Genomic DNA, 9,625 nt, shown 5'->3' on the forward strand with positions numbered 1-9,625 from the left:
AAAATGTATGCCTTGTTTGAAATTTTCATGAGATTTATTTGTTTCCAAGCACAATAGAATAGTTTTGGAGTTCAATGGAATTTATAATTTTAGGGAGAAATTTGGAGGCATGCATTTGGCCTATCTTGTTTGAAAACCATTCTTCATCTAGGTTAAGAACAAAAGTGTAGAGTACCATTGTTCATTTCATGGATATTCTAGAGGCATATTTCACATGAGGTTACATTTAGGCACATTTGACATTATTTTGAGTTGGGGTTATGTTGGGGCTCAAATTGTCCTAGTAACTGAGGAAAACCTAAGACCACATCACTGAGGATCCTAGATCCTCTCACTCTAGGTGATAATGGAGGTCCTCCCTTTCACCATAGGGGGTATTCCTTGGTAGTAATATTAACTAAAGAATTATTCAATTTAGCAAAATAAATAAGGCTAGTTTCTTGTTGTAATTCAAAGAGGTACAAAGTGCGAAGGCCTAGGTGGGAGAAACCTATACAACATATAGTGAATCATATCAAGTTGTAACCTTTATTATACAACAAGAAAAAATGAGATTCCACAAACGACCTAAAACCAAAGAAATAATAGAACATTAAATAAAATAAAAATACTTAAGGGTTAGCAACACTTGTATCTTCTTATTAATAACTCATCTTAATGAAAAATGTGAAAGATGTAATATCAAGTATTATACTTTTCTTCTCGCTTTACAAAAGAGTCAAGTATCAAGATCAAACCATCATCTAATAATATACATATTAAGAAATAAGCAAATCTCTTGATGGTTACAACAAAATAGTGTCAATCAAGTAAACTATTATCCTGCTGACAAATATAAGATACAAGCATATGAAATAAATGAAAATTTAATGACAAAGGAAACAAAAAGAACATGTAACTATTGTAAATAATATTTAAATGAAATATTGTAGCAGAATAGAAATGTCGAGCATTTGGAAATTCTATCAATAATAAATTATGTAAATAATTCTATCTATTTGCCTCTGACATTATGTATATCTAATAGGCAAACAGATTAGGTAATGCAAGCATTTTAAATAGTCGATCATGTCAACTATTTAAAACATTGTTGTAAACCATCACATGTTCAAAAATTGAAACATAAGGAAATTGCAAAAATATCAAATTCAGAATATATAATCAAAGGTTACAAAATATCTCAAGTTATGGCTTGTGCATCGAGTGCAACCACGCATCTAATAGCTAAGCTCCTTCTCTCTCCTAATCACCCAGCCTCTAGCCCCTGAATGATAAATTAGGGGTTTTGTATACAAATTGTTGTTAATTGTCTTACATAACGGTTACATAACCATTTGTTTAACAATTAATTCCTAATAACTTTGAAACTTTAATCTTTTATCTCTGTGGTCTTTGACAATTAGAAAAATAGTAATTCGTTGTTGGGCCTTTTGCCTCATGCTAATCCGTTGAAACCCAATTCCTGCATAAACAAATTAGAATTAATCCTTTGGATAATTAGAAGCAACACGTAAATAGAAGAAGTAAATGTTCTCTCTTTGCTTCACCAATATTTTGTGTAATACAGTTTTTTTACGCCCCTTTATTTCTGAAATGAATTCCTAAAACACTATAAAGAAAATAATTGAATGAAACCACATACCTTACATTCTTTCTCGAATAAATGCTTTCTGACCTAATTCCTGCAGTAAATCTTGGTAAACCCTTTATAACAAAATTTTAAAATTTGTTTTATGTAATTTTGTTTAACGGTTCTCTTAGTAAACTACCGTAAATCCTCCTCAACCTGTAAATAAAGCTCTAGTTTTTAAAATACATTTCTCGTAAGTGAACATAGCTTGAAATAAATCCTTTAACCAGAACAAAGTCTACATAAACCCTTTCATGAGGATGAATAAACGAATTCTGGATGTAAAAATCCCTAAAAACCCAGCTAAGGTGTAGGAATAACCAACCTAGGGATTAGAGTCATTTTTAATGGAAGATTGAGATGTTATATCCATTGAAGAACTAAGGGGAGGTCAATGAGTCATTCATGATCCGATGATATCTTAATAGTGAGCCTTTTTTAATCGAACGATGGTCATTTCATATCGAGTGGTAAGGTGGTGGTGAATTAACTTCCCTCCTTTGACCCGATGACCTCAACGCGAGTGAAGTGGGGCCCCGTATGTCAATTCAATGAAATATTTAATACTTACCTTAGGTTTAATGTGATAATGTTTAATAAATATTTAACATGAGCCTTATGCAAAACTTGATATAATGTGAATCCTTTGTTCATTTCAATAAATATTTCAATATTAAAGCCTCCGTAAAAATTATTTATGTAATACTTCATTGCATATTCGATAAAGAAGAGCTTCATATAAACAAAAGTCATAAGGTGAATTTGGTTGTTGTTCTACAATGCCTAAAGTTGTAATGAGAGGATGTTTTTTATTATATTTATTCCCTTTTTAATATTTATGTTTTAAAACAATAAGATCTATCTGAATGACTTGATATAAATATTTCAAAATATTTAAGTGTTTTGGTAATTAGACTTGCATTACCCACCTGTAAACATGATAAACTCTTGTAATTCTAAATAACACTATAAGTTCTGGAATACATATACATAGGTAAATTGAAATTTCCATTGGAATTTTAAATGTGATTTAATAAACTTGTTGTGAAACTAGATAATTCTAATAATAACCTTTAGAAATTTCGCTTGAGTTTCAAATTTACGTTGACAGGTGCTTTTACAGTGCATTTGAATAGTAAAAGAGAGATGTTCTATTCCATTAATTGAATTTTACAAATATGAATTTAAAATCCATTTTCCACTTATCGAATGCGTCCTCAATGATTTTATTAAATTGTAAAGTGCATGATTTCAATACATGTTGGGAATTCCTTTAATTCTTTAAGTGAAATTTTAAATATTTACTTTCATGTTTTACATCATAATTTACCCATCATAACCTTTGTAAAATTATGTCTCTAATATACATTAAAAATATATATGTGTATACATTTAAGAAGTCAACTTTCTTAATCATTAGAGCACCGAATTTCAAATATTCTTAATATATATCCTTTCCCCCCATTTTGTGGACATTGTTTGCCCATTTTGTGGATATTGTTTAGTTAGAAATATAAATGCTAATAAATTTTAATGATATTCCTTAATTAATGAAGTTAATCTTTTAAATGTTGTGTTTTAAACTTATATGTGATTTAAAAAATTAAAATAACAATAAGGTATTACATATGCATATTTATAGTATGACAGCTCTTTAATGTCGCTTGGTTACAAGCCCTACTTATTTTTTTTTCTAATCCCTTTTATTGATTTCCCTTTTGTATTTTGGGGAGCATTTTTTTGTCATGAGAATAAGAGAGGGAGACATTTGACAAGGGAGGTGCAAGGTACAACAGAAAGAAGGAACCAAGATATAATTGGGGTCAAATTGGTGATAGCGTTTGGCTCCAACTTGGGATGATGCTCCCTTGTGGAGGATCAAGAACGTAGACCATAAGCCTTTGAATTGGGCATGGAGTCGAAAAAGGAATTGAAGAGACAAAGAGTGATAAAAGGAAAATATTTTGCATATTAAAGGCTCAGTCAATCGACATTAATAAATTTGATATCCTAGTAAGTATAAATTAACAAGTTTAATGATTATTTACATACATAAAATACATTTTTTTTGTATATTAAGTATATCGAGGTAGCTATGATAATGTTTAAGGCATACGATCTCAAAAATGATAAATGTATCACTTCATAAGAACATCCAACATTATAATAAGTCATACCTACTTACATTTAATGATTAAGAAATTGCGTAAACCATAGAGCTAATTAACATACATAAGAATGACTTCCATTTTTTAGTATATTGAAACTAAGGAGGCTAGCCGTCAAGGATTTTGGTTCCCTTTTTGGTCCATAATATGAGTTTCCATTATCGGATGTCGTTGTGCTTCTAGTGAACATCCATAGACCCGACAGAGTCATCCACTATCCTGAGATGAGGAACTTTCTGGATTCTTGTTTTCTCTTCGTCTCAGAGGCTATTCTTTCAATTTATTTGGCAAACATAGCATTCACAGGATGGGAGAATTACACACTAGACTTAGTCCAATACTATTGACGTTGCTCCACTCCCAGTGAGCATTCATATCCATAATGGAGATGACAGTAGGTCCCATTGGAAATTACCTCAATAGAAGGAGTGGGAGGATTATACACTAGATTTTAAACTAATTCCACTGGCCTTGCTCCACTGCAGCGAGCGTCTATAGCCCAAGCGGACCAGCATGCCCCACCCAAGAAAACATAAGTTCTTATCCCTAGGGTAGTATGGTGATAAGGGAAGGTCTCATGTATGGTTATGATGTGACTAACTAGTTCCACCAAAGTTTCAATTGAATTTTATGAAAGCTTAATCTTATAGTTATAGGTCTAGCCCTTATGACTTAATGTGATCCCTTGAATTTTATGTGTAAGTAGTATGGAAGAGGAATGTGTTGAGGAATATTCAATATGAAGGTAACATTACTAAGAAACTAAAATATGAGCCCTTTAAATATTGTTACCCCTCAAACATGATTTACAAACAAGTCTTTAAGTGTGTATTAAAAAATCTTGTTAATATAGTTCATACTAAGGACTTGTATATGTGTATTTTATTATACTATGATCGCAAAAGATTCTTCAAGATGAAAAAAACCTTCATCTTTATTGATTGTAAGCCTATGAAGCATAAAAGGTTTATCTATATACATAATTTATATACAATGTGTTTCAACAACTATATTTATCAAAGAAATCGAAAATCCAGTTTAACCAAACAGAAATTTTGTCAAAGGAAAACTTTCTAACACTGGGCTCCATTGTAAACCAAAACTGTAATATAGGAAGCAAAGAGTAGGTTTCTTCAACTAACATGTGTCCTAAAAGAAAGTAGATGTAAAAGCGACATGATATTGATGTCCTTTTAAAAACTTGATTCATCCATTCCTCCACAAAGTCATAATATCTTGTTTGAAAACTTAAATGATCAAAATTTTCAAGCGTGAAATTTTTAACAAAAAATTCATAGGAGGGCTTCTTGTTGCTTTCCAAAATGGTGATAGAGTTAGTCCCACAACATTATTCAGATTCATGATTTAAAACAGATAACGAGTATTCTTTGAAAATTTTAACATGTTTCAATTCAAAGCTTGTAGTACTATGATCCAATTCTTTAGCATGTTGTGAAAGAGATTGTAAATGAAAATCATTATGTTCATTATGCGATACAACAACCTAGAAATTTTGAGTAAAAGTGTCATCATTAGAAACATGGGAAACTATGTTTTCCTCATTATAAGACTTATGTTCTGAAAATTGTGGATTTAAATAATGATTACCCGGTAAGCTATTAGATCGATTATAGCTACCATAACTAGGAGGAGATGAAAATAAAGAATTGATGTGTTTAATTTCATTTTCATTTATAAATTCATTTTCCTCATAGTTATCTTAAACAGGTTGTGAAAATATTGATTCAATTAAGTTATCACAACCCTCATTCTAACAAGTATTAAAAATATATAAAGTATGTTCCAAACAAGAACTAAACTCATGATTTAGATTGTAAGCCTAATTCGTGATTCAATTCATCATCATATCGATCATAAACCGGGGGTTGGGAACAGTCGACATGAACACCAGGTGAAGTTGAGTCAAAGATAAGTTTGTGTAATAGCTTCCCTATTACATCACAAAAAGATTTAAAAATAGGATCAATATGTGGAAGAATATCTTTGTTGATAAATTGTTGTTGATGACTTTCAAGAATATGTGACATAATGTCTAACTGGATAGGTGTAGAATCAAATATTTCATATGTAAGCTCTCCTTTATTATTTTCATTATTATCCTATTCTAAACATAAAGATAAATTCGAACCACTTGAAGTTATAGAATCTGAAGATTCTTTTAAACATAAATGTGTTGCATTACATTCAATTAAAGAAAGAGAAGTTCCTTGTTCATGAGCTTCAAGATTTGACAACACATCATGTTCATTAATAAATGTGATAAAAGGTGATTTTTCAAAGTTTTCAAAGTTATATTCATTAATATTGCCTTATATTTTATATTCATAATCCATTTGGGTTTGTTCATTGTTGTCATCATATTGATTTTCAAGATTATTATCAGTATTATGTTTGCAATAGTCAAAGTCAAGTAATCTTATAGGATACATACATCTATGATAGTCATGAAAACTTGTATGAAAATCTTTGAGAGAGGAAATTGTACCAAGAGGGAGACTTTGTACCACTTCTGAGTGTCGCCTTCCAAGGACATCATGAATAACTTCATTAGAACATCTTCATGGTGTACTCCCATCTTCAAAGTGCTCTTGTGGAAGTCTCTGAGGTGTTGTGTCAGATTATCCCCTTCATCATTTCGAAAACGGGGCAGGTAAGCATCCCATATATCTATGTTTGGTGACTCGTGTGGATAACCTGCAATATCAGAAAAATCCAAAGGAGCAAAACGTGACGAAATCCATGAAACTGCCATTGAAACAAAATCAACAATAATACTAAATTAAGGAGTCGTCGGGTGAACAAATAAACAAGAAAGATTTATTTTGATAGCCTATAAGGCGCATACAATTGTGACCTCATCCACCAACAGGTCATAATATTAACTATTACTTTAGTTACTAGGAAAATAAAAATTTAACAATTCGTTCCCCGACAACGGGGCCAAAATATGTTGGGGCTCGAATTGTCTTGGTAATTAAGGACAACCTGAGACCACATCACTGAGGATCCTAGATCCTCCCGCTCGAGGTGATAAGGGTTGGCCTCCCTTTCACCACAGGGGGTGTTCCCTGGTAATAATATTAACTAAAGAATTATTTAATTTAGGCAAATAAATAAGGTCAGTTTAATGTTATAATGCAAAGAGGTACAAAATGCAAAGGTCTAGGTGGGAGAAACCTATACAACATATAGTCAATCATATCAGTTTGTAACCTTGATTATACGACAAGAAAAAATGATATTCCACAAACAACTTAAAACCAAAGAAATAATAGAACATAAAATAAAATAAAAATACTTAAGGATTTGCTATACTTGTATCTTCTTATTAATAACTCGTCTTAATGAAAAACGTGAAACGTGTAATATCAAGTATTCTACTTTTCTACTTAGTTTACAAAAAGGAAAGTATCGAGACCAAATCATCATCTCATAATATAGATACCAATAAATGAGCAAATCTCTTGATGGTTGCAACAAAATAGTGTCAATCAAGTAAACTATTATCTTGCTCACAAATATGAAATACAAGCAATTGAAATAAATGAAAAGTTAATGACAAAGGAAACAAAAAGAACATGTAACTGTTGTAAATAATATTTATATGAAATATTGTAGTAGAATAGAAATGTCGAGCATTTGGAAATTCTGTAAATGGAAATAATTCTATCTATTTGCCTCTAATAGTATGTATATCTGAGAGACAAACAGATTAGGTAATCCAAGCATTTTAGATAGTCGATCATGTCAACTATTTAAAGTATAGTTGTAAACGAGCACATGTCCAGAAATTGAAACAGGAGGAAATTGCATAAATATCAAATTCGGAATATATAATGAAAGGTTACAAAATGTCTTAAGTTATGGCTTGCACATTGATTGCAACCAGGCGTCTAATACCTAAGTATCTTCTCTCTCCTAATCACCCAGCATCTAGCCCCTGAATGAGAAATTAGGGGTTTTTGTATACTAACTGTTGTTAACGGTCTTGCATAACAGTTACATAACCATTTGTTTAACAAATAATTCCTAATAACTTTGAAACTTTAATCTTTTATCTATGTGGTCTTTGACAGTTAGAAAAATAGTAATTCGTTGTTGGGCCTTTTGTCTCGTGCTAATCCTTTGAAACCCAATTCCTGCATAAACAAATTAGAAATAATCCTTTGGATAATTAGAAGCAACACGTAAATGGAAGAAATGTTCTCTCTTTACTTCACCAATATTTTCTATAATATATTTTTTGTACGTGCCTTTATTTCTGAAATGAATTCCTAAAACACAATAAGGAAAATAATTGAGTGAAACCTCATACCTTACTTTATTTCTCGAGTAAATGCTTTCTTGACCTAATTCCTGTAGTAAATCTCAGTAAACCCTTTATAACGAAACTCTAAAATTTGTTTATGTAAGTTTGTTTAATGGTTCTCATAGTAAACTATCGTAAATCCTCCTCAACCTGTAAATAAAGCTCTAGTTTCTAAAATACATTTCTCGTAAGTGAACATAGCTTGAAATAAATCCTTTAACCAGAACAAAGTCTAAATAAACCCTTTCATGAGGATGAATAAATGAATTCCGGACGTAAAAATCCCTAAATACCCAGTTAAGGTGCAGGAATAACCAACCTACAGATTAGAGCCATTTTTAACGGAAGGTTGAGATGTTATATCGGGTGAAGAACTAAGGGGAGGTTAATGAGTCATTCGTGATCCGATGAAATCTTAACAGTGAGCCTTTTTTAATCGAGCGATGGTCATTTAATATCAGGTGGTAAGGTGGTGGTGAATTAAATTCCCTCCTTTGACCCGATGACCTCAACACGCGTGCAGTGGGGCCATGTATGTCAATTCAATGAAATATTTAATAATTCTCTTAGGTTTAATGTGATAATGTTTAATAAATATTTAACATGAGCTTATGAAAAACTTGATATAATGTGAAGCCTTTGTTCATTTTAATAAATATTTCAATATTAAAGCCTCCATTAAATGTATTTACGTGATACTCCATTGCATATTCGTTAAAGAAGAGCTTCATATAAACAAAAATCATAAGGTGAATTTGGTTGCTTTTCTACAATGCCTAAAATTGTAATGAGAGGAAGCTTTTGTTATTATTATTTCTTTTTTAATATTTATGCTTTAAAACAATAAGATCTATGAATTGATATAAACATTTCAAAATATTTAAGTGTTTTAGAAATTAGACTTGCATTACCCACCTACACAATAAACATGATAAATTCTTGAAATTCTAAATAAAATCATAAGTTCTAGAATACATCTACCTAGGTAAATTGAAATTTCCATTGGTATTTTAAATATGATTTAATACACTTATTGTGAAACTAGACAATTTTAATAATAACCTTTTGAAAGTTCACTTGAGATTCAAATGTACTTTGACTGGTGATTTTACTATGCGTTTTAATAGTAAAAGAGAGACATTTTATTTCATTAATTGAAATTTATAAATATGAATTTAAAATCCATTTTCCTCCTATCTAGTGTGTCCTCAATGATTTTATTAAATTGTAAAGTGTATGATTTCAATACATGTTGGGAATTCCTTTAATTATTTAAGTGAAATTTTAAATATTTTCTTTCGGTTTTTACATCATAATTTACTCATGATAAACTTCGTAAAATTATGTCTCTAATATATATATATATATATATATATATATGTGTGTGTGTGTGTGTGTGTGTGTGTGTGTGTATACACTTAAGAAGACAACTCCCTTAATCATCGAGCACCAAATTTTAAATATTCTTAATACATATCTTTTCCCCCTTTTCTGTAG

Source organism: Pinus tabuliformis, chromosome 3_1 (genome assembly GCF_031772625.1).
Source record: "Pinus tabuliformis cultivar Carrire ecotype Pingquan chromosome 3_1, CPIR1, whole genome shotgun sequence".
NCBI lineage: Eukaryota > Viridiplantae > Streptophyta > Pinopsida > Pinales > Pinaceae > Pinus > Pinus tabuliformis.